The 21342-nt window shown below is 43.2% G+C and overlaps 1 protein-coding gene across 14 annotated transcripts in view; it reads right to left on the reverse strand.

Annotated features, from left to right (window-relative positions):
* PPP1R12B (protein phosphatase 1 regulatory subunit 12B) overlaps positions 1-21342 on the reverse strand; it is a 192901-nt gene that overhangs the window by 144672 nt on the left and 26887 nt on the right. The window contains exon 1 of one of the 14 annotated variants that reach the window (XM_079934560.1): positions 11808-12813. The exons of the other annotated variants lie outside the window; for them this stretch is intronic. The gene's annotated coding sequence lies outside the window, so the exon portion shown is untranslated. Of the gene's footprint in view, positions 1-11807; positions 12814-21342 lie in introns of those variants that run through there. 14 annotated transcript variants of the gene reach the window in all.

The following is a 21342-nucleotide window of genomic DNA, read 5'->3' on the forward strand; positions in this document are numbered from 1 at the left end:
GATGTGCATAACTCAATGAACCCATATTTTCCACATAATCAGATGCATGGTGTGAGAAAATCATGCATGGGTAAAAGATTCATTCAAAATACAAGTTAGACCACCGGATTTTAATATCTCAAAGTAAGAAAAGTCCACTGACATGGTTTCAGATTCCACACTGCAACTAACATTTAAGAAACTACTATATACTTACTGGCGTTTCAGTATACTGCCAAGAAGAATACCCACAGTTGTCTGGACAGACTATTAAAATATTCCTCCCTTTTCCAAATAGACATCCATGTGAAGCCAGATGTTCTTTATGTACTTTAATCAAAACAATGTATCATACACAAGACTGAATGCAGACACTAAGAGATTTGTAAAAATGTAAAACAATGCCACTCTTCTCACGCCACCATGTCAGTGGACTTTTCTGACTTTGCTTTTGTTTTTGAAAGTATATAGCTCTTTCCAATTAAAATATGTGATTTATATGAACATGTAATGGGTTATTGCTATTTTAAATGAATTAATAATAATATTAATAATATTTTCAAGATTTTTCAGTAATATATAACAATACTTATGAACGAAAGCTCTTTGGGGTCCTGAGTAAGTTTTTAGCGTGTACAGGATTCCTTAGATGAAACAGTTTGAGAACTGATGTCGTCAGTGAAATATACCAAGGGATATTTTATGGTGATAATGAGCGACAGTTTAAACAGCGAAAGGTTTTACTGTGGGAAGAATTCAGGCCAGAATTCAGAGGGTAACTACTCCACTTAAGGAGCACCTATCCTACCAAGAGGACTTCAGGAAACCCCTCCAGATAAACCGCGTGTCAATCCCGCTTAGAAACAAAGGATGGATGAAAAGCGGTTGATGCAATCTAGAGGATATTTGATTAGGCGACCTTGGTTACAAAATGACATCTTCACTCATTTCCCCCAAACCATTTGATACTCTTTTTACGATTAGTGAGATTAGCTAAACATCTCAACCTAGATTTGATTTGATGTCACATAATATATTCCTCCAACCCGATCTTTTGAGGCCAGACGACTTTTATAGCCAGTATTCACGACAGTCTCTTTTTCAACAAGCAGCTCCAAAAATTACATTTCTTCTATGATGTTTTCTTAGGTTGATCAATTGCGACAAGCTTTCCCCATTTATACTTCTTTACCAGGTAAAATATTTCATAACTATTCATAACATTATAAACTATTTCATAATTATGATTATCACTAAATCTCTCATATACTGTATGTCTGCCAGTCTATAATCCCACCGGGCAAGATTTAACCAACCCCTTGCAGAGTACCTCACTAAAAACTATTAACACTTTAACTGTGAGGATGGAAGAGGGCATTTAAAAAAAGTTTTTTTTGAATTAATTTATTTTTGGTTGTGTTGGGTCTTCGCTGCTATGCGCGGGCTTTCGCTAGTCGTGTCAAGTGGTGGCTACTCTTGGTTGCGGAGCGCGGGCTTCTTATTGCGGTGGCTTCTCTTGTTGCGGAGCACGGGTTCTAGGTGCCCGGGCTTCAGTAGTTGTGGCTCGTGGGCTCTAGAGCGCAGGCTCAGTAGTTGTGGTGCACGGGCTTCGTTGCTCCGCGGCATGTGGGATCTTCCCGGACCAGGGATCGAACCCGTTTCCCCTGTACTGGCAGGCAGATTCTTAACCACTGCACCACCAGGGAAGTCCGAGGGCACTTTTCAAAACGGTGCTGAAGTCCAAGGAGAAGAAAGTGGTTTAGAGGGTAAGTACTCTCTCTGCCCATGTAGTCATAAACTCCTGTGTCAGGAAGGTCAAACGTGCCATCTTGACCTGTGTTAAGCAGCTGGGTCAGCTGCTCCTTGCTTGGCTGCAAATGTATTTGGCTCTGAAAGAACAGCCTGAACACTTAGCCAATGGCCACACCACCATTAGGCAGAATTTTGGAAGCCAGTGTTTTCAAGATGATTCTTCACCCTTTGCAGATGATGGCATCCAAATTCCTGAGGCTAAAATAACCCCAGCTAGTCCAGGTATCAAACAGGAGAAAACCTGTCTTTTCTCTTTCCTCCCCTCTTACGTATCTCCCTTCCTTTTCTTAATCTCCTTCACCCATCATAACTTTAGTTCTCTTCCTTTTCAGTTTCATAATTTCTGTCTATGAATCTTGAATCCTTGATACAGTATTTTTATAAGCATTGACACTGTGAGGATGTCCGAGACAATAACAACAAAAAGCTGGCCTAATCTGCGACGTAATCTGACAAAGCATCAATCTCCAAAGAATCATTTCAGAGAAAATAAAGCAGGACAACTGTTAGGTGATTCCCAACACCCTCCACAGAGTGCAGGACAGTGTATCGTGAGAAGCATCAGCTTTGGAGCCAGGCGGACCTGGGCTCGTGCCCCAGCCCTGCCAGCGTGCAGAGTCTTGAGCGAGGATACAACCTGAGCGCCAGTGGCTCACCTGGAGCACGGGAATGCTGCCCACCCCGCAGGCCTTAGTGAGGGTGTAGGAGATGAGCCCTTGGCAGAGCGCGTGGCACTGCTGTTGTCAAGCCCACTGCCCTCCAGCTCCAGCGCCCTTTGGGAGGAAGGCAGCTCGGTTGCAAACGTCTTTGAACGAGCAAGCTTCGGGAGCCTGTTTGTTAATCTGCCTTCAGGAAATTCCCTCCAGGGCCCAGGATCCTGCGGGTTCCTAAGGTCAGGAGCCATAGGACTCAAACAGTACGTCCACAGTTAACTAAAGAGGATCGTCGTCGGCAGACCCGCCAACAGATTTGTAGGACAGTCACTCTCATGACATATCTTGGAGTGACCGATCTCTGTTCTTTGTTTTTGTTTTTTTCCCCTCCAGAAGAAAGAATATGACTAAAGTCATGGAGGAGAGACAAACAGTCCCTGAAAACCTTCTCAACTAAACAATGACTAAATTTAGACGCCCTCTGCCCACTCTGCCTGCAGCTGTGCTGCTGACTCATGGGGACTAGGCCGGCAGGATGAGCAGACTCGCCATCTACGAAAGCCGCGCCCGGGCCGTGGCCCCCAGCGCTGCGCCTCCACACAGGGCTGCGGGAGCCTTCCCCACACACAGGTCTTTCCTTTTCTTGAACAGGCAAAGAAGGCTAAACAGCTTTCTGCTGTTACTTTTGACATCAGTGGGAAAGCTCTTCTTTGCATTTAACCCTATTCTTTCTGCTGTGGCTTATGTCCATTTCTTTATATTTTCCTTCCCTAAAGACAAGCAGAATATTACTAAAGTAACAACTTGTTCTAAGCTCCTTGAGAGAAAGAGATATTATTTAATTATTAGCCCAGAAAGCTATCAGAAAAATTGCCAGGTAATAATTTAAAGCTTCCTAAAGTCAGCATGTCACAGTTCCCTGGCAATGAGAAGCTACCTCCAAGGAAAATCCTTGATTTTAGCGGTAAAATGGGCAAGAGTACCACAGTCCCTCTACTGTACCTAATACTGCTCTCTCTCCAGCAAGGGCTGATGGTTGACCAGTGCCAGAGCTAATCTGGGAGTGCAGGGGCCGCCTTACAAAACAAAGCCTCCTCCGTTCCCAAAATAGCCTGCAACTGTCACCGCCACCAAGCGCCACCGGTCCAAGCGCTGACCTTGCTGCCGTGTCTCGGGACACTGCTCAGACTACCTGCCTGGGCCCAGAACGGCGTCTCCCCAACAAAGGCCCGTCCACCCCAGCACAGGGGACATGCTGACGCTGGCCTTGGGGCAGCGGGACGCCTATTTGTTTGGATTTTTCAGCCCACGCTTGCCTTGATTTCCACAAATCAGGCTGACAAAAGCGCTGGGAGATGACGATGCTCGTAATACATCCCCACTGCATACCTTTAACTATTTTGTCCTTTACAATCCCCAACTTTTATAATTCAATAACAATAATTTACATATAGTGTATATAACTCAAAGTTTGTATTATTCCCAAAATTATATAATTTCAACTTTACGCTGAAAACCCTAACTGCCTGGAGATAACAGCAAAGAGCCTAATGTCGTTCACAAAAATATTTATCAGCCAAACACCCTGAATCACCTATATGAAATTCTCAAGTCATTGCTAGCAAAGCTAGAATGTAAATTCCACAAGGGCAGGAATCTTTGACTATTTGTTCACTGATATATCCCAAATACCTAGAGCAGCACTGGGCACCTAGTAGGACACCAAAAGATGTCTGCTGAATACAAAGAACGAATGGCCAAAGGCACAGAAAGTCACATTTTCTATACGTTCTGTTGATTCTCGGTTATCTGGACTCACCAAAGGCTTCTCTCCAGACTAATCCCACCAAAATCATGCGGCACATCCAAGTACGGGCTGGGGCTACACTGAGGACGCTGTATATTGATGCCTCCCATACATTCTGTTGTGTTCACAGATCTCCGTTCCTTTGATGCGGTGTGTTGAACAGTGGCCCCAAAAAGATATGTCCATGTCCTAACCCCTGGAACTGGAGAGTGTGACCTGACTTGGAAAAGGGGTCTTTGCAGGTGTAATGAGGTTAAGGTCTTGAGGTGAGACCCTAAGTCCAATGACAAGTGTCCAACTAAGAGGCAGGCAGGCAGGCAGGGGGAGATCTGACAAAGGCAGAAGAGGAGGTGGCAGTGTGCCCACGGGGACAGAGACTGGAGTGATGTGGCCACAAGGAACGCCGACCGTCACCAGGAGCTAGGAGAGGCAAAGAACAGGTTTCTGCCCTGGAGCCTCCAGAGGCAGTGTGGTCCCATCAACACCCTGATTTCAGACTTCTGGCCTCCAGAGCTGTGAGACAATAGATTTCTGTTGTTTTAAGCCACGAAGTTCCTGGTGATGTGTTACAGAAGCCGCAGGAAACTAATATGACTGGCGCGGAACAGGAAGTCAGAACCTAGAGAGCCTGCCACGTCCTCACACCCTGGTACTAACAAAAGTCACAGCAGCGGGTCACCCTTCTTTGCCAGATGAAAGCTGGTCAAAAAATTAATTATACCACTTCTTAAGATACAGCTGCATTTAACAGAAGGTTTTAGAAGGTTTTTCGATCAATTTTCAGCCCAAAGAGCAACTGCCCTGGAAGAGCTGACCAAGTGCTTGCGTTAGGCACGCTGCTGCAGGTGCTCTGGCCGAGGACTGGAGCTGACACTCGGGGGGGGCAGTGAGTGAGCGGACTCACTCATTCATGGTGAGTCCACTGTGGACACAGCGTGTCTGAGCTCAAAGTCCCCTTGCTCCAGCAGGGCAGCCTCACCGTGTGACAAGAATTCAGACGAACAGATTCAAGGTGATAAAGAAGTCAGTACATCTGGAAATCTCAACCATCAGCAGATCAGCACGAGAAGGCTTTACCTTACTGTAGTTCATACCGCCTGACCCAGTGCTTGAGTCAAACCTTCCATTCCGCCCGTGATACAGTGTAACCACTACTGAAGTGAGAATCATAACAGCAGTCTGCTCCGACAGGCAGGTGACCCAGCCACTGTCAGCTCTGTGTGAGACTCACAGCCCCACTGGCATGGACAGTTTGGCTCCCAGATGGTGAGAACTATATTTGATTATGTACTCAGTGGTCAGGCAGGCTCTGGACACAGATCTGAGGCCTTTCAGGAGAGAGAGCCAACACAGACATCAGAAGGAAAGAATTTTCCATGGAGTGTACACTAAGATTCTTGTTCTCGATAAACTGGCATGCTATCCCCAGACTGTAAGTGTTCATAATTTGGGACCAGAGAACACCTTCCTTCAGTTAAGAGCAAGTATTATACTGTCTAAGGGTTGGCCGTATTCAGATTTCAAAAATATGTTCATTCTGGGTTCTAATAGGACATCCTCAAAGTGCCGCAAGCCCTAACCCTTCTAATAACGTTTCCCTCAACCTTCCCCGTGCATTTAAATGAAGAAAAGCCCATTAAGTTCTCTTACAGGTATCACCTTGGCAACTTCTGTACTATAAAGGCTATATACAGCTGACCTAACTTTTGTCATCAAGGCAGGTTTTTGAAAAGTCAAGAAGAAGAAAGAAGATGAAGAAAGGGCCCAGGAAATGAAAGCTGCATCTTCTCAAAGCCCATGGTTATTCTCAAACAGAAGTTTTATAGTTCCAGTCTCCAAATCTCTATCTGTCACTCATTGATAATCTTAATATTGAGGAACAATAAATGAGGCCTAATAATTGTGGTAAATTCCAAGCATGAGTTTCTCTCAGATCAAAAGAGTATATATGGCTAAATCAGCCTGACACTTGTATAGCAATAAGAAAGCCCTTGGAGAGATTATCTTCTTACAGATTGTGCACATAAGGGCTGAGGCTTACCAAGTCATGAAATGACTCACCTTAACAGACTAGATCAAAAGAGGTTCCCTGGGAAAAGTAGACTATATCAAAGCTGTAGAAGGAAGGAAGGAACGTGGCAGCTGGAACAGTCCGCATTACGACTTCGCATTCTACAGATGCAGAAACTAGCCCAGAAAAGTTAAATGAATTATAAGGTCACATACTCAGTTGTGGAATCACCTAAGTTTTCTACCTACTAATTTAGAGGCACCCAAAACAGTATTCATGGGCCATGCTCAAGATACCACTTGGCCCATGGAACTTTTTTTTTTTCTGGCTGCGCTGTGTGACATGAGGGATCTTAGCTCCCCAACCAGGGATCGAACCTGTGCCCCCTGCATTGGGTGTGGGGAGTCTTCACCACTGGACAGACAAGGAAGCCGTGTGTGTGTGTGTGTGTGTGTGTGTGTGTGTGTGTGTGTGTGTGTGTGTGTGTGTGTGTGTGTGTGTGTGTGTGTGTGTGTGATGGAACATTTTTAATACCTGACACTATCTTCCTAAAAATGACGTTGCTTTAGCATATACAGGGTAAACTGACATTAGTCTAGCTCTGCAATAATTTCATATGAGGAATGTGGCCAACTGGTTGATGTGAGTTGGTCACTCCTGACTAGACTAAATGCAAAACACAAAGATCCCATTTAAAGTGCCTGGGTTACCACTCTGTTTATTAGCATGAGGCTAGATTAGAAACCTCCCTCACAGCTTGGCTACCTGTCCTAACCGCAGCCCAAGGTCCACCCTGCTGCCAGTTGGCATGTAAACTGCTGTCCCATGGAGAGCGATTTTTCTGTTTAACTCCAGATCACTCTGTGCCCATAAACAAGTATTTCACAAGCCACAAGAGTATGGTCTGAAAGCAAGGGCACGGGCAATGTTCCACGCTGTCAAGTAAGCCTCAAAAAAGGCAGGCAGGCAATTCTGGGACCTGAGCTGGCTAAGGAGTAAAAGCCACAAAGAAATTACAGGAAGGTCAGACTCTCAAAGTATAAATCAGTACAGCAAATTTTATTCCTAAAAGAAGACATTAAGCAAGAAGTGATTATTTTCCCAGCATTTTCATCCAGAGTTTTGCATAGGCAAAGCTACTAATATATTAGTCTGTGTCATGTCTTCCCATGGGCAGGGTCCTACACTGCAGAGGCAGCAGGGAACGCAATCACACAACCCTACCAGGTACAGTGCGGTAGTCTACAGTGCGGACTATGGAATTAAGACTGCCTGGTCAAACCCTGGGACGACCAATCAGTAGCTCTGTGTTCTTGAAACAAGTGGTCTCTGTATGCTTCCATTCCCTCATCTGCAAAATTATCGTACCAATCACAGTACCTACATCATGGGTCACAGATGAGCTAAGGTACACAAAAGCACTTAGTGCCCAGTATATAGTTTGATGCTATGGAAGTGTTAGCTGCTACTGTGACTATTAACAGTATATTATTATTTTTGTTTAGTCTCTAAGAGCACAAGGGCAAAAATTATATACTTCATTTAAAATAAACACAAATATAGTATAAACTCTATGTAAGTTCCAATAGATGCCAACAGGCCACAGAAGTCAGGTTCTGTTAGTAAGAAAGAGAAGAAGTAAACGAGAGGCGGGACTAGAGGAAAGGAAGGACGACAAGCCAGGACTGGAAGAACAGCTCACAAGGGGGCTCCGGGCCCGCAGACCGGGTTGTACAAACGTAACAGAGTCGCTGCTGTAGAGGCCCATCAGGTCTGCTGTTAGCACAGGCAGAAAATCTGAGAAGACAGATTTAAGTTGCAGACCTGACACTGACACATCACCAAAGAACAGGTTAAGACTTTATCTTAGTGACGTGTCCCTTGAGCGTGAAGCACTTCTCATTCATTCACGTAACAAACATTTACTGAGGCCTATACTATGCCAGACATAGTGCTTAGGAAGAGAGGCAGGAATCAAAAATGAGTAAGACTTTACCATTTAGTGGTAGAAAAAGTCATTTAAATGATACATGCAAGAGGAATCATACTCTAACATAAAATAAGAGACATGTACAGTGTTAGAGCTCAGAGTACGATGTCACTAACTTTGTCTGGGGGTGACGGGGAGCACCTCCCAAATGGATATTATTCACCCACGTCATAAAGGACGAGGCATCGCCAGCTGAAAGCGCAGGGATGAAGAGAATCAGAAGAAAGGGAACAGGACATACAAAGATCCAGAGGAGAGGAAAAAAAGTTTTTTGGAATGGTGAGAAGTTTGGCCTGTTTGTACTCAGTCGGGGGGCGGGGCATACATGAAAATCTGAACAGGGCTTCCATCTGCCAGACTGAAGAGTTTGAACTTGACCCTGCAGGCTAATGGGACATGGAAGGAGGAGAGGCTGGTAGGGGAAACTGGCAGCAATGAAGGCCCCGTATCCCCCTATAAAGACTTTAACCTTATCCTGAAGGCAGCAGGGAGGGCCTGAGGTTTTGAAGCCAGGGGGTGAGACCATCAAAACTGTCCGAGAGGGCTTCCCTGGTGGCACAGTGGTTGAGAGTCCGCCTGCCGATGCAGGGGACACAGGTTCGTGCCCTGGTCCGGGAAGATCCCACATGCCGTGGAGCAGCGGGGCCCGTGAGCCATGGCCGCTGAGCCTGCACGTCCGGAGCCTGTGCTCCGCAACGGGAGAGGCTACAACAGTGAGAGGCCCGCGTACCGCAAAAAAAGAAAAAAAAACTGTCCGAGAGTGAGAACTGCAGTGGGAACATGAAGCCTGACCCGCCGGCAGGAAAAACTCCCGACGGAGACATCTCTTGGGAACCACAACCGAGGCCAGGGAGGGTGAAGTCCTGAAGGAACGTACTGTCGGTGGAGACAGAGAAGGGATGGGTCTGAGGAGCGCTCCTGAGGCGGAAGGGACAGGGTGGCCTGTCAGAGCGCCAAAGGTGAAAAGGGGTGACACAGGCTTTTAGGAGCTTAGGACCCTGCGTGGACTGTGACACCACTGAGCCAAAACAGGGATTCTAAGCAAGTCTTAGAAGTCTTTTCTGTGCCTGATTCCCAGGCAGCGCTAATTTCTCTCAAGGCCTCAGTGACTGCCACGTGCAGCGGGTACTGCCTGCTGCCCTTCCCCTCTGACACCACCCCCAAGCGAGCCCAGGAAAACCAAGGCCAAGAAGCCTGACCTCCCCGGCCCCGCAGCTAAGCCCCAGCTGGGTCAGTGTCAGGAGCGCTGTGGCCCGGCCCTGGCAAAGCATTATTGAACAGCAGCCCACAGAGCTGGGGAGCTGAGGTTACGGATCAGATCTCAGCTGCAGCTGAAATCTCTCTAAAGTCACATGTTAGTGACAACAGCGGTGACTCTACAACCAAGAGAACACCTCCAATTTTTTCTCTAAAGTTTAAATCTCTGGGATAGGAAAGGAGTTGGTAAATTAAAAGCATTTTGTTGGGCCATGTGGCATTATAAAAAAAAGATTTTTCACATTAAAAATTCCAGTTTGAGGCGTTTAGAAAACAAGAACACTTGGCCATGCTGGGGCCAGATTCCCACAAAGCGACGAGCGTTTGGAGCCGAGCAGCAGTTGCCGTCTCCGGGCAGAGCGTGAGCTCCTGACGCCCCGCCATCCCCACTGGGTTCCACCCTGCCCGCTACGTGCCCTAGCCGCTCTCCCCAGGTACTGTATCATGAAAACATTCAAACATACAGAGAAGTTCAAAGAACTTCAACTTCCTCCCAGCCTGTAGCCCACCACGAACCCTGCACTACACTTGCTGTACCACACACCCACCCCTGACCGACTCAGACCTTTGCCACAACTCCCCGAAACCCTTCACCGTGCATATCATTAACTAGCGCTCAATGCGTGCACACAGCCTTATTTTTCTTTTGAAGTAGATTCTGCACATGGGGAAAGCACACACCTTATGTGCTTCACTCACTGGGTCTAGACAAACGTCTGCACTCGTGAGGCCCATCGCTGTAGGTGTCTGAGCTGCATCCCTGAGGCATCTGACCCCTGACACAGAGGACTGCTTTCCAACTTGCTCTGACCTCTGCACCTCGGCCTATGGCCAAGGAAACGCTGGCTACGAGCAGAATCATAGTTGATCTTTCTTAAGGCAGCATCTTGTTTCTGCTGGGCCTTAACAGACCAACTCTGGGTATAATCAATTTTTGTTGTTGTTGTTTTATTTATTAGAAGTATTGTATTTTTTACAATTGAAGTATAGTAGGGAGTTCCTTGGTGCTGTAGTGGTTAGGACTTAGTGCTTTCACTGTCGTAACCCAGGTTCAATCCCTGGTTGGGGGAACTGAGACTCCACAAGCTGCACAACGGGGCCTAAATAAATGAATACATAGATACATACATAAATTGAAGTGGAGCTGATTTACACTGCTGTGTTAGTTCCCTGGTTTACAGCCAAGTGACTCAGTTATACATATATATATTTATATATATATTATTTTTCAAATTCTTTTCCATCGTGGTTTATTACAGGATATTGAATATAGTTCCCTGTGGTATACAGTAGGACCTTGTTGTTTATCTATATTATATATATTAGTCTGTGTATGTTAATTCCAAACTCCTAATTTATCCCTCCCCCCCTCCCCTTTGGTAACCATAAGTTTGTCTTCTATGTCCGTGAGTCTATTTCTGTTTTGTAAATAAGTTCATCTGTATCATCTTTTTTAGATTCCACATATAAGTGGTATCATATATTTGTCTTTGGCTTACTTAGTATGACAATCTTTAGGTCCATCCATGTTGCTGCAAATGGCATTATTTCATTCTTTTTTATGGCTGAGGAATATTCTCGTGTGTGTGTGTATGTGTACACCACACCTTGTTGATGGACCTTTAGGTTGTTTCCATGTCTTGGCTATTGTAAACACTGTTGCTATGAACATTGGCATGCATGTAACTTTTTGAATTAAGAGTTTTCTCCAGATATATGCCCAGGAGCGGGACTGCTGGATCATATGGCAACTCTGTTTTTAGTTTTTTAAGGATAATCAATTTTGCTGATAATATAAATTCACTATTGGGGCTCAAAGAGAAGGTAATAGCGGTTAAGACTTTAGAAATCGAAATAACTTTTTTTTTTTTCCTGAAAGCATCAATCTAAATAATTTAAGAAACACGGCCTATAGTCCAACTCTCAGACTGCTAAGTCCTGGAGGTAAGGCAGTGGAATGAATAGTACAAATCAATAAATAACACAAACATCCCTTGAGGTCACACACACGGAAGAGTTAGACTCCACCCTCTCTGACTAGCTTAGTGGTATTGCCAAGGTAACAAGGAGAGCTTCTGTTTTTTACTTGTTAAGAGAAGGCATTACTAAGCCCAGGAAAAGATCAGGAATAGCAAAAAGAAACCTCATGTTCCAGAGGTAGAATAATGCACAAGTGAAAACCTGAAAAATGATTAAAAATTTACTTAAGTTGAAGACATAGCCCAGCTATGCAATGGCATCCCTTTACGGAAATAAAAATGAGAATTGTCCCTGTCTCCTTTCACGGCAAGTGCTTACTTATCTGTAATCAAACCCCAGGCTCCTGAAGCACTTGGCGGGCAGTGCACCCAGGATTAGGCAACCCTCGCCAAGGTCGGGTAGGTCAGCTGCTGCTGCAGACGTGTTGAAGGTGAAGGGCAGCGTGGGCTCTTTCAACGGTCTCCATCACCTCATTCGTGGACAGGCCGAGCCCAAGCGTGAGCACGGGCACATTCAGGACAGAGGTGGAGGGCACATTTCAGAACAGAAGGGGGGGCAGCACAAGGTACGACACAAGCAGAAGATGCAACACAAATGCCAGAGCCCAGCCCGATCTCTCCACAGCGAAGTTTCCGAGCTGTAAGAGAGCAAGCACCAAACTGTACCCTCCTCCGACCGCAGGGTTGATGGGAGGACATAAGAGATAACAAATACGAAAGTAGATGTTTAAAGAGGTTAGTACGGAAATCCAAGTACTGCTGTTAACACACGGGCTTTGTGTGATTTTATAAAACAAAATGCATTATGAGGCAGTCTGGTGCATTGATTTAGAGCAGGGGATGGCAAACCTTCTCTGTAAAGAGCCCGAGAGTAAGTATTTTAGGCTTTGCAGGCCATATAGTCTCCACAAACACTCAACTCTGCCTGCAGTGTGAAAACAGCCATGGACAATACCAATGAGGGTAGCTGTGCTCCACGAAAATTTTATGGCTACTGAAATTTAGATTCCATATAAATTTCACATCACAAAATATTGTTCTTCTTTTTCTTTTTTCAACCAATTAAAAATGCAAAATCCATTTTCAGCTTGTAGGATGTACAAATCCAGAAAGTGGGCTGGATCTGGCCTGTGGGCTCTAGTTTGCTGACACCCAATTTAGAGCACTGGCCAGAAAGCTTGAGTTCAAATGCCAGCTGTGAAATTTAATGGCTCTAAGGCCCTAGGTAAGTTCCTTCTCTCTGTCTGGGCTACCTTACCTTTAAAAGAAGAAGAACAGCAGTATTTTTCTCACAGTGTTGCTATGAGGACTACCTGACTTCATATGTGTACAGAGGTTGGAACGGGACCAGTCAATGTACCCGCTCACACATGTTGCTACCAGCTATTATACGCCGTTACCATGATGAGTCTCCAAACGTGCCACATTTCCACACACATCTGCACACGCGTTTCCTCTGCCTGGAATGTCTTCCCTGCTTAGAGCTTCTATGTGGTCTCAGTGACCTAGTCCACACATCACCTCCTCTATGAAGCCCGCCTCGCTGTCCCTCCCATCCTAGCAGACTCAGTTACCACCGCCCACGTCTCCAAGCGCCTTGCATCTTATTGTACTTATCGCTGACTGTCAACTTGCCCACCAGGCTAAACTCCTTCCAAGGAGACTGTGACTTACTCAGTGTATCCCCAGGCCTTAGAATAGCACTCTACACACAGAAAGCATTCAATACACATTTGCTTAATGGTACCAGTAACTATTTAGAATGTAACCTAACACATCAAGTTTAACTAGGATAGAAATCTGCTGGTTATAGGACAAATGTGTGACTTTAACTAAATACGAAAACAATTTCTAATATCCTATTTTAATACAGTCCGTCATGTTAACATTCATCCCCAGGCACGTCCAGTGAGCACACAGGGTGTCCTGGCACCGCTAGCCGGGAGCAGAAGTGTCAGAGTCCACACGGTGACGATCACAGTACCAGCTTTTAGTCATTCAGAGGTTCATCTCCCACCTCAATCTACACAACGTGATCTGTGTTTGGTACCAGGGGAGAGAGTGGGTTGAACAACGAACTCTGAAATGGCACCAGCGTAGCACTGCATATGGCAAGGAGCAAGAAGGAAAGGGGGAGCCCTTTTCTGATCCTACTCTTAAACTCGTAAGCAAATAGTGATCGAAAGGCGTCTCCAAGGCCACTGAGAGAGGGATGCTTTCTGAGCTCGTCAGCACCCTAAGGGAAACCCAAGCACCACCATGCCACGCCCAGCAGGCCTGGGGAATCTGCCCCTCTGCCCAGACCTCTGCCAGGCAAGCTATGTGCCGCACCAGACACAACACTGCTCTGACGGAAGCACCCTTGTCCCCGGGAATACTGGGCCGCCCAGTGCGCCTGACCGTCTCTTAAAGAAGTCAGAACTGTTTTGGAAGAACAGGTTGGTGGGGGAGGGACTTCAAAGTAACTAAATGATGAACATTTCCTGAAAGGCAATTTAATGTCATCAAAATCAGTCAAATGTTGTAACAACTATGAAAAGAGTCCAGTGAAGACCCAGATCACCATCTACCAGGTGACACTAACATGATGACACACGGAGTAGAAGACTTTCATCTTCTAAGTTGACGTCACATTTCAAAAATCCCAGCTTGTTGCTATGGAAATGACATTACAATTTGTTTGCCCTTGGTTTTTGTGTTTTTGCTTTTTCTGGTGTGTGTATGTGCGTGTCTGTGTTTATATGTATGTGTGAATGTGGTGTGTGTGTGTGTATGTGTGTCTCTGTGTCTAGGTCTGTGTGTGTGTGTGTGTGTGTGTGTGTGTGTGTGTGTGTGTAATGTGTATGTAGGGGGGTGTCTCTGTGTGTGTATGCGTGTATATGTATGTGTAGGTGTGGGTGTGGGTGTGATGTACCGACTTAGAATTGTCAGTTTCTCCAGAGGTCTCTTTCCTTCTTTTAGGCCATGAGATCATATCCTATGAAAATCTGCTGAATTTAAGGAACAGGAAACAACATACAGAAGATATTTCTGTTAGGACTATGCTGAATTCTTGTCATTGTCATTGTTATTACTATTATTATCCATATCATCTTCTTCAGTGCCTGGAAATGGCTATTCATGTATGGTGTCTGAACATTGCTCAATGTGGACACTCTGATGATTACTAATTCTTAACAAGGTAATTCTAGACCCATCATATCAACAACTTTTTTATTCCAATAATATATTACTGTAATAAAGCTGATCAACAGGATTGGGTTTTATTGTGTTTTAGAGCCAGATTAATTTCAGTGGAATAATAAGATATAAGTAAATTATAATATAATGCCCTTCATTTTACCAAAATATTCAATATTTAAATATATTCCCAGGGGTCTTCTTAACAGTCCTCTAAGGAAGGGGAAGGTTGGCAAATAATGTTAACAATGGTGACAGCAGCCAATATTTTTTGAGGACTATTTGAAGCTGGGCATGTGGACAAGAGATGGGAAGAGAATGGAGTGAAAAGAAGACCTAGCACCAAGCTTCGAGCCATTCTAGGGTGCACACCTTGAGTCTGGAGTCTTAGACCACTCAGCCATCCTGACGTGCTGGCTGAGACATTCTAGCCTCTAAAAACCATGTAGAAAAGGACACGCAAGCAAGGAAGGTGCAGCCAGAGAAGAAAAGAGAGAAACACTGATCACGGAAGCCACAGAATCAAAAGGCGTCAAGAAGGAAGGAGAGAGTGCTTGATGCTGCTGAGCATCAGGTGAAACAAAGAACAGAAATGTCGGCATCAGGCGCACCCACCGGCCTCAGATGCCCTCAGCACGGAGTGCTTCAACGCAGCAACGAGGCAGAGGTGTGACAGGAATGGAATGACGAGTGAGTGGAAAGGAAAGCACGGATAAGCCTTGGAAAATACAGCTAAGAAAGGGAGGGAAGAGACAGGGTGACAACTAGAGGCTGGGGAGAGGCTGGGCGGGGGGGCGTTATTGTACAATGGAAGAGGCCAGCATGGTTAATGTCATTTGGAAGGGTCAAAATAAAAGGAAAAGGTTGAAGAAAGACTGAACAGTGTTTGGTTGTGGAGAAAGGTTCTAAAACGAAGATGGAAGGATTAGATGGAAGAAACACCTTTGCCACTGCAACAGGAGGGAAGGAACAGAGAATGCTGTAGACAAAGGCAGAGTGGTTTGGAGGTGAAAAGGTAAAGAAATTCTCATCTAATTTCTCTGTTTTCTATCTTATCTGTGAAACAGCAGTAATAACCATAACAGTAATGGAAGTGGTGGTGGGAGTAATCATAATACTGTTTATCATATTAAATATTAATCTATTTAATTAATATATTTAGTCAATATATTATAAAATGTACTAGTAATTAAATATTTAATATAATGATTTGAGTTTATATAATTATATTTTATATAATGAACAGAATAGTAATTATTCTAATTAATAAATAGTAATATCAAACAATATTAACCAGTAAATTTTTTAGTACTATGGGTTAAGCACTGTCCCATACATTAATTCATTTAATCCTCCTAGAAAGCTTTTAAGGAGGATATTATTATTATTCTCATTCCTTAAAGGTTAGACAGCTTGCCCAAGGTCACAGGCTGAAAACGAAGATGACAGCATTCAAGCCCATCCGTCTGCCCCTGGGCCTCCTCACTGAACCAGCTCTCAGCCCTGTGCCCCAACAGCCCCGCGTCAAAGCTCTTTCAAGAGCTCTACTTGGGGCAGCGCTGGAGACGAAAGCCAGGTGGGAGATTCTGTGCTAGGAGGCAGAGCAGTAGGAGGCGGCATCAGCTGTGGAAGAGAGAGGACGAAGCCCAGTGGTGAGAAGGGCAGGAAAGCAGAGAGGTGTGAAATGATCTTTTCAGGGAAGGCGTGGTGAGCTGACCAGAGAAAACATAACAGCATTTCCAGACAATGGTAAGGACCTGTTTGAACTTGGTGACCATAAATGTAAAGTGGTAAAAATCTGTACTATTTTGTGAGTTTTCCACCGCTTCGGTGGAACCAAAGAGAAATCAGAGACTTGGGTTCATCCAGAGTTAGGACATTACCAGATAAATTCAAACATTTCAGAGATAAAGGAGTTTAGGATTCAGGGAAAGCATTACAGAGTGCACACAGAATCTAAGCAAGATAAGGGAAGCTGACGTGAGGAGAGATGGGGGAGGAACTGGGAGTCCCAATAAGAACTAGGTTATAATGGGAGTGACTGAGTCAGCAGCTACCGTGATGGTCAAAAAGCCAGGCGCTTAGGGGAAGAGCAGTCTAGGTGAGAACCGTGTTGGGGGTGACTGGAAGTGGGTGACAGAGCAAGGCGGAGGGATAAGTCACCCAAAACGAGGAAGTTAATAAGAGGCCAGAGTGTCCGATGGTCTGACAGTAACTAGATGGAAGTTATGAGTTGTCTTTGATGAATAAGGGGTGAGAAGATGGCACAGCTCAATGGCATGCGAAATCAAAAGAGCAGAAAGTGTTTTATTGTTACAAGAGGTACTGAAAGTAATGCTCAGGAAGTGATAATGGGGAGGAACATGGCTACCAATCCTCCTCCCTGATCCTGAGTTAGGTGAGATATGAGAATAAAATCACTTGATGGGGCTTAAGTCTATGTCAGCAGTGTTCCTAACTCCCAGCCCAAGGGTCTATCCACTACCAGCTTATACTATAGCCTTTTTCTTCCAACTGATTTTTTTTAAGTAATCCAGTAACATAAGAGTATATTTTTATTGTAAGAATAAGAAAAAATGAAAACTATCTACAGTTTGGTGTATATCCTTCTAAAATGTTGTCTAAACAGTTATATACTTCTATATGGACAGATTTTTCTCTTTTAGGATTTTTTAAAGCATAAATAGGGACATATTATATGTATTTCTGTGTACTTTTCTTTCACAATATTTTTATAGACCTTCCATGTTAATACAGGTCTATGCAGGTCTACCTCTTTTGTTCACAACTGCAAAAGATTGTCACGCTATGAATACATAATTTATTTAACCATTCCCCTATTTATATAAATTTAGGTTTGTTCTAATTTTTTCTCACTAAAACAACAAATCAAAGAACATTTCTGTACAAACATCTTTCAGCACGTGTGCCAATATAAGGGAAGAAAACTTGGGAGCCAAATAATTTGCATATATTTTTATAAATTCTGCCAAACTGCCTTCTGAAAAGGCTTTAACATTCACAAGACAGTGTTTTAAGAGTGCCCAGTGTCTCAACTCCATACCAGAACCCACATTTGACAGAACCAATTTTTAAATTTCTATTAAAGCTTTGACCAAAAATAATGTTTCGATTTGCATTTTTCTGATTAATAATGAAAGTGGGCAGTTTCTCATTTTTTTCAACAGCTTTACTGAAACACAATTCACATACCATACAACACACCCATTTAAAGTACATAATTCAATGGTATGCTTACTTTTCAGCGTTTTGTTTTTTTAAGTATAGTCACAGATAAGTGAATCCATCACCACGGTCAATTATAAAAAGTTTTTGTCATCTCAAAAAGAAAGTCCATAGCCTTTAGTTGTCACCCCTCTACCTCCGAGCTTCCTTCCCCTCAGCCCTAAGTAATGAATAATCTACTTTCTATCTCCATAGATTTTCCTATTCTGGGCCTTCATATGAATGGAATCATACAATACGCAGACTACTGAGCCTACGTGCCACAACTACTGAAGCCCGCATGCCTAGAGCCCGTGCTCCGCAACAAGAGAAGCCACTGCAATGAGAAGCCCGCGCATGGCAACAAAGAGTAGCCCCCACTCACCGCAACTAGAGAAAGCCCGCGTGCAGCAACGAAGACCCAACGCAGCTAAAAATAAAATAATTTTTAAAAAAAATCAGTTGATCATAGATAGATGATAGTTGATTCTGAACTCTCAATTCTCCTCCATGGACCTATATGTCTATCTTTGCGCCAATATCACACTGTCCTGATTACCACTGCTCTGTAGTGAATTTTCAAATCACGAAGTGTGAGTCCTCCTACCTTCTGTTCAAGACCGTTCTGGCTATTCTGGGTCCCTGGCAATTCCATATGGATCTTATGTCATATGTTTGTTAACCATACAAATAGCTGCCCATTTGCAGCCTTTCTTCATTTTTCTTTTGGATGGTTAAATTCTTAAAAATTGCTTGTATGAACTCAAATTCAAAAAGATACACACATCGCCATGTTCATAGCAGGACTATTCACAATAGCCAAGACATGGAAACAATCTAAATGTCCATCAACAGATGAATGGATAAAGAAGATGTGGTACATATATACAATGGAATATTACTCAGCCATAAAAAAAGAACAAAATGATGCCATTTGTAGCAACATGGATGGACCTAGAGATTATCATACTAAGTGAAGTACGTCAGAAAGAGAAAGACAAATACCATATGGTATCACTAATCTGTGGAATCTGAAATATGACACAAATGAACCTATCTATGAAACAGAAACAGACTCACAGACACAGAGAACTTGTGGTTCCCAAGGAGGAGGGGGTTGGGGGAGGGATGGAATAGGAGACTGGGGTTAGCAAATGTAAGCTATTATATACAGAATGGATAAACAACAAGGTACTACTGCATACCACAGGGAACTTACTATATTAAATATACTATGATAAACCATAATGGAAAAGAAAAGAATATATACATATATGTATAACTGAATCACTTTGCTATACAGCAGAAATTAACACAACATTGTTAATCAACTATACATCAATTTAATTAAACAAATAAATTTTAAAAATAAAAAAATTGCTTGTATGAAGAATTCATTTCTCTTGATATTAATCCTTTGATCATAAACCTTTTTCCTAATCTGTCATCTGTCTTTCAAATTTTTTTATGATGTCTTTTGTCATATGGAAGTTCTGAGTTTCATTTTGCTCAGGAAGCCCTTTCTCTCCCACCCCTTCTTTCCTAGTTATAAAAATATTCACCTGTATTTCCTTCTTAAAAACAATTTTATATATATGCACGTGTGCGTGTGCGCACACACACACACACACACGCACGGTTCTTTGATTCTTTGGAAGTTATTTTTGTGGATGGTGAGAATTAGGGGCTCTAATTTTTCCCCCCAAGTAAAGAACCAACTGTCCCAACACCATTGATAAATCAGTCCATTTTTGTCCTATTAATTTGAAATGCCACCTTTATCAAAATTAAATTCCCATTTGTACTTAAGTCTGTTTCTGGAATCTCTATTTCTTTCACTGATCTATAATATTTATTCCCGTATCAGTACTATAGGATTTCAATTACTTTACTATAGGTACTATGTTTCGGCATCTGGCAGGGCAAGACCCACCTCATTGGGCTTTGGGGAATTTTCCTGGCTATTTCTGAAGACATTCTGATTGACTCTTCCAGATAAACTTCAGAATTATCTTGCCAAATTTTCATGGAAATTTTGATTACGACATGCCAAAGTCTTTATTTAATTAAGAATTAAGCAGAAAGAAACCTTTATCTTTTTGAGACCAAGTTTCACCTTTCTTGCTCTGAACATTTTTTAAAAACTCAATGAGACAGCCTACATAAATAGTACTAGCCCACCCTACTTCCCAGAGCACCAGCTAATTTTACTTGTTAATGTGCCACACTGACATGGTTAACAGTTCTTAAGGCTGAAAGACAATTCAAGGTCTTAAAGTAATTTAAAGTATCTGTTTTCAAAGGCTATGGTGAAGGCCAAGAGCAAAGTCATTTTTCCAGGTTAGCCGAGAGGGCAGTGGAAAGACCAGAGCAAATGCCAAAAAGCTTCTGACAGAAAATTGACAACTGCGTGCAAACACAAACATCATCAGCTCCACTTTCTCAGTCAACAGACTGTTTGAACTGGCCTTGAATGTCTCCTAAAACATTCTTCTCCCTGGACTCCTATGTCGCTTCTTTATGCCTTTTCATTTAAAAAAAAAAAAAAAAAGGATGCCATGAAAAGTTGTGTAATTCCATTCTTCTAATTGCAGTTTAGAAAAGGGCTTAGGCAAAGATATGCCTAGATATGTTCTCGTGAAAATGGCCCTCTTGAACAGTATATTATAAAAAACAAATGGCAGTAAGATAAATATATCACCCTTAAAAAACCAAAAAAGTGTCAAGGTGTTTGATACAACAGCACTTAAGCCAATCCTTAATTATTCAGTGCCTTAAGTTTGCCAACAAAGAGAGTCAATGGAACATACTAAATACACAGGAACCCATTAAAGTATTCATTTATAGGTACATTTCTGAAAATAATACTCAAAATAACAGGTCTTAAGACACTCATAGATCTCATAGCCACAGAGTTCTCCCTATTGCAAAACTCCCTCTCCCCCTATTGCTACAGTCCCTTCCTCCCTTGCAAAAATCATTTTGAATAGTCTCTCCTTACTTAAAAAAAAAAAAAAAAAGCAGCTCTTGGAATAATCATTTAAACCATCACAATACTAACCAGAGGAAAAAGTGGCAATTATTATGATTGAAATAGAAAATACATTTAAAGGATCCAAGGGTTTTTTCCCCAGATGTTCAGTCAGAATTAAAAAACAAAAACACCTAGTGCAACGTATAAAACTTCTTCCACTAAGAAGCCACAGGGAACAAAGAGCTGCTACTGCATGAAATACCTGCTGAGGGAGCACGGCCGCGGGAGAAGATGTACAGGGTTGAGATGAGATGCAAACGGAGCTGCGCAAACATGAATTGTTGAGACCCGGTTGTCTGGTGCGAAGCTAGGAAGGTTTTCTGCAACAGACGTGTCCAGTCCCCTCTTGATTTCCATAAAGCTTATGTGAAGTTAGTCACGCACAAGCCCCAAACATCAAGCAATATGCTACCTG

This window comes from Stenella coeruleoalba (genome assembly GCF_951394435.1).
Source record: "Stenella coeruleoalba genome assembly, chromosome: 1".
Lineage (NCBI taxonomy): Eukaryota > Metazoa > Chordata > Mammalia > Artiodactyla > Delphinidae > Stenella > Stenella coeruleoalba.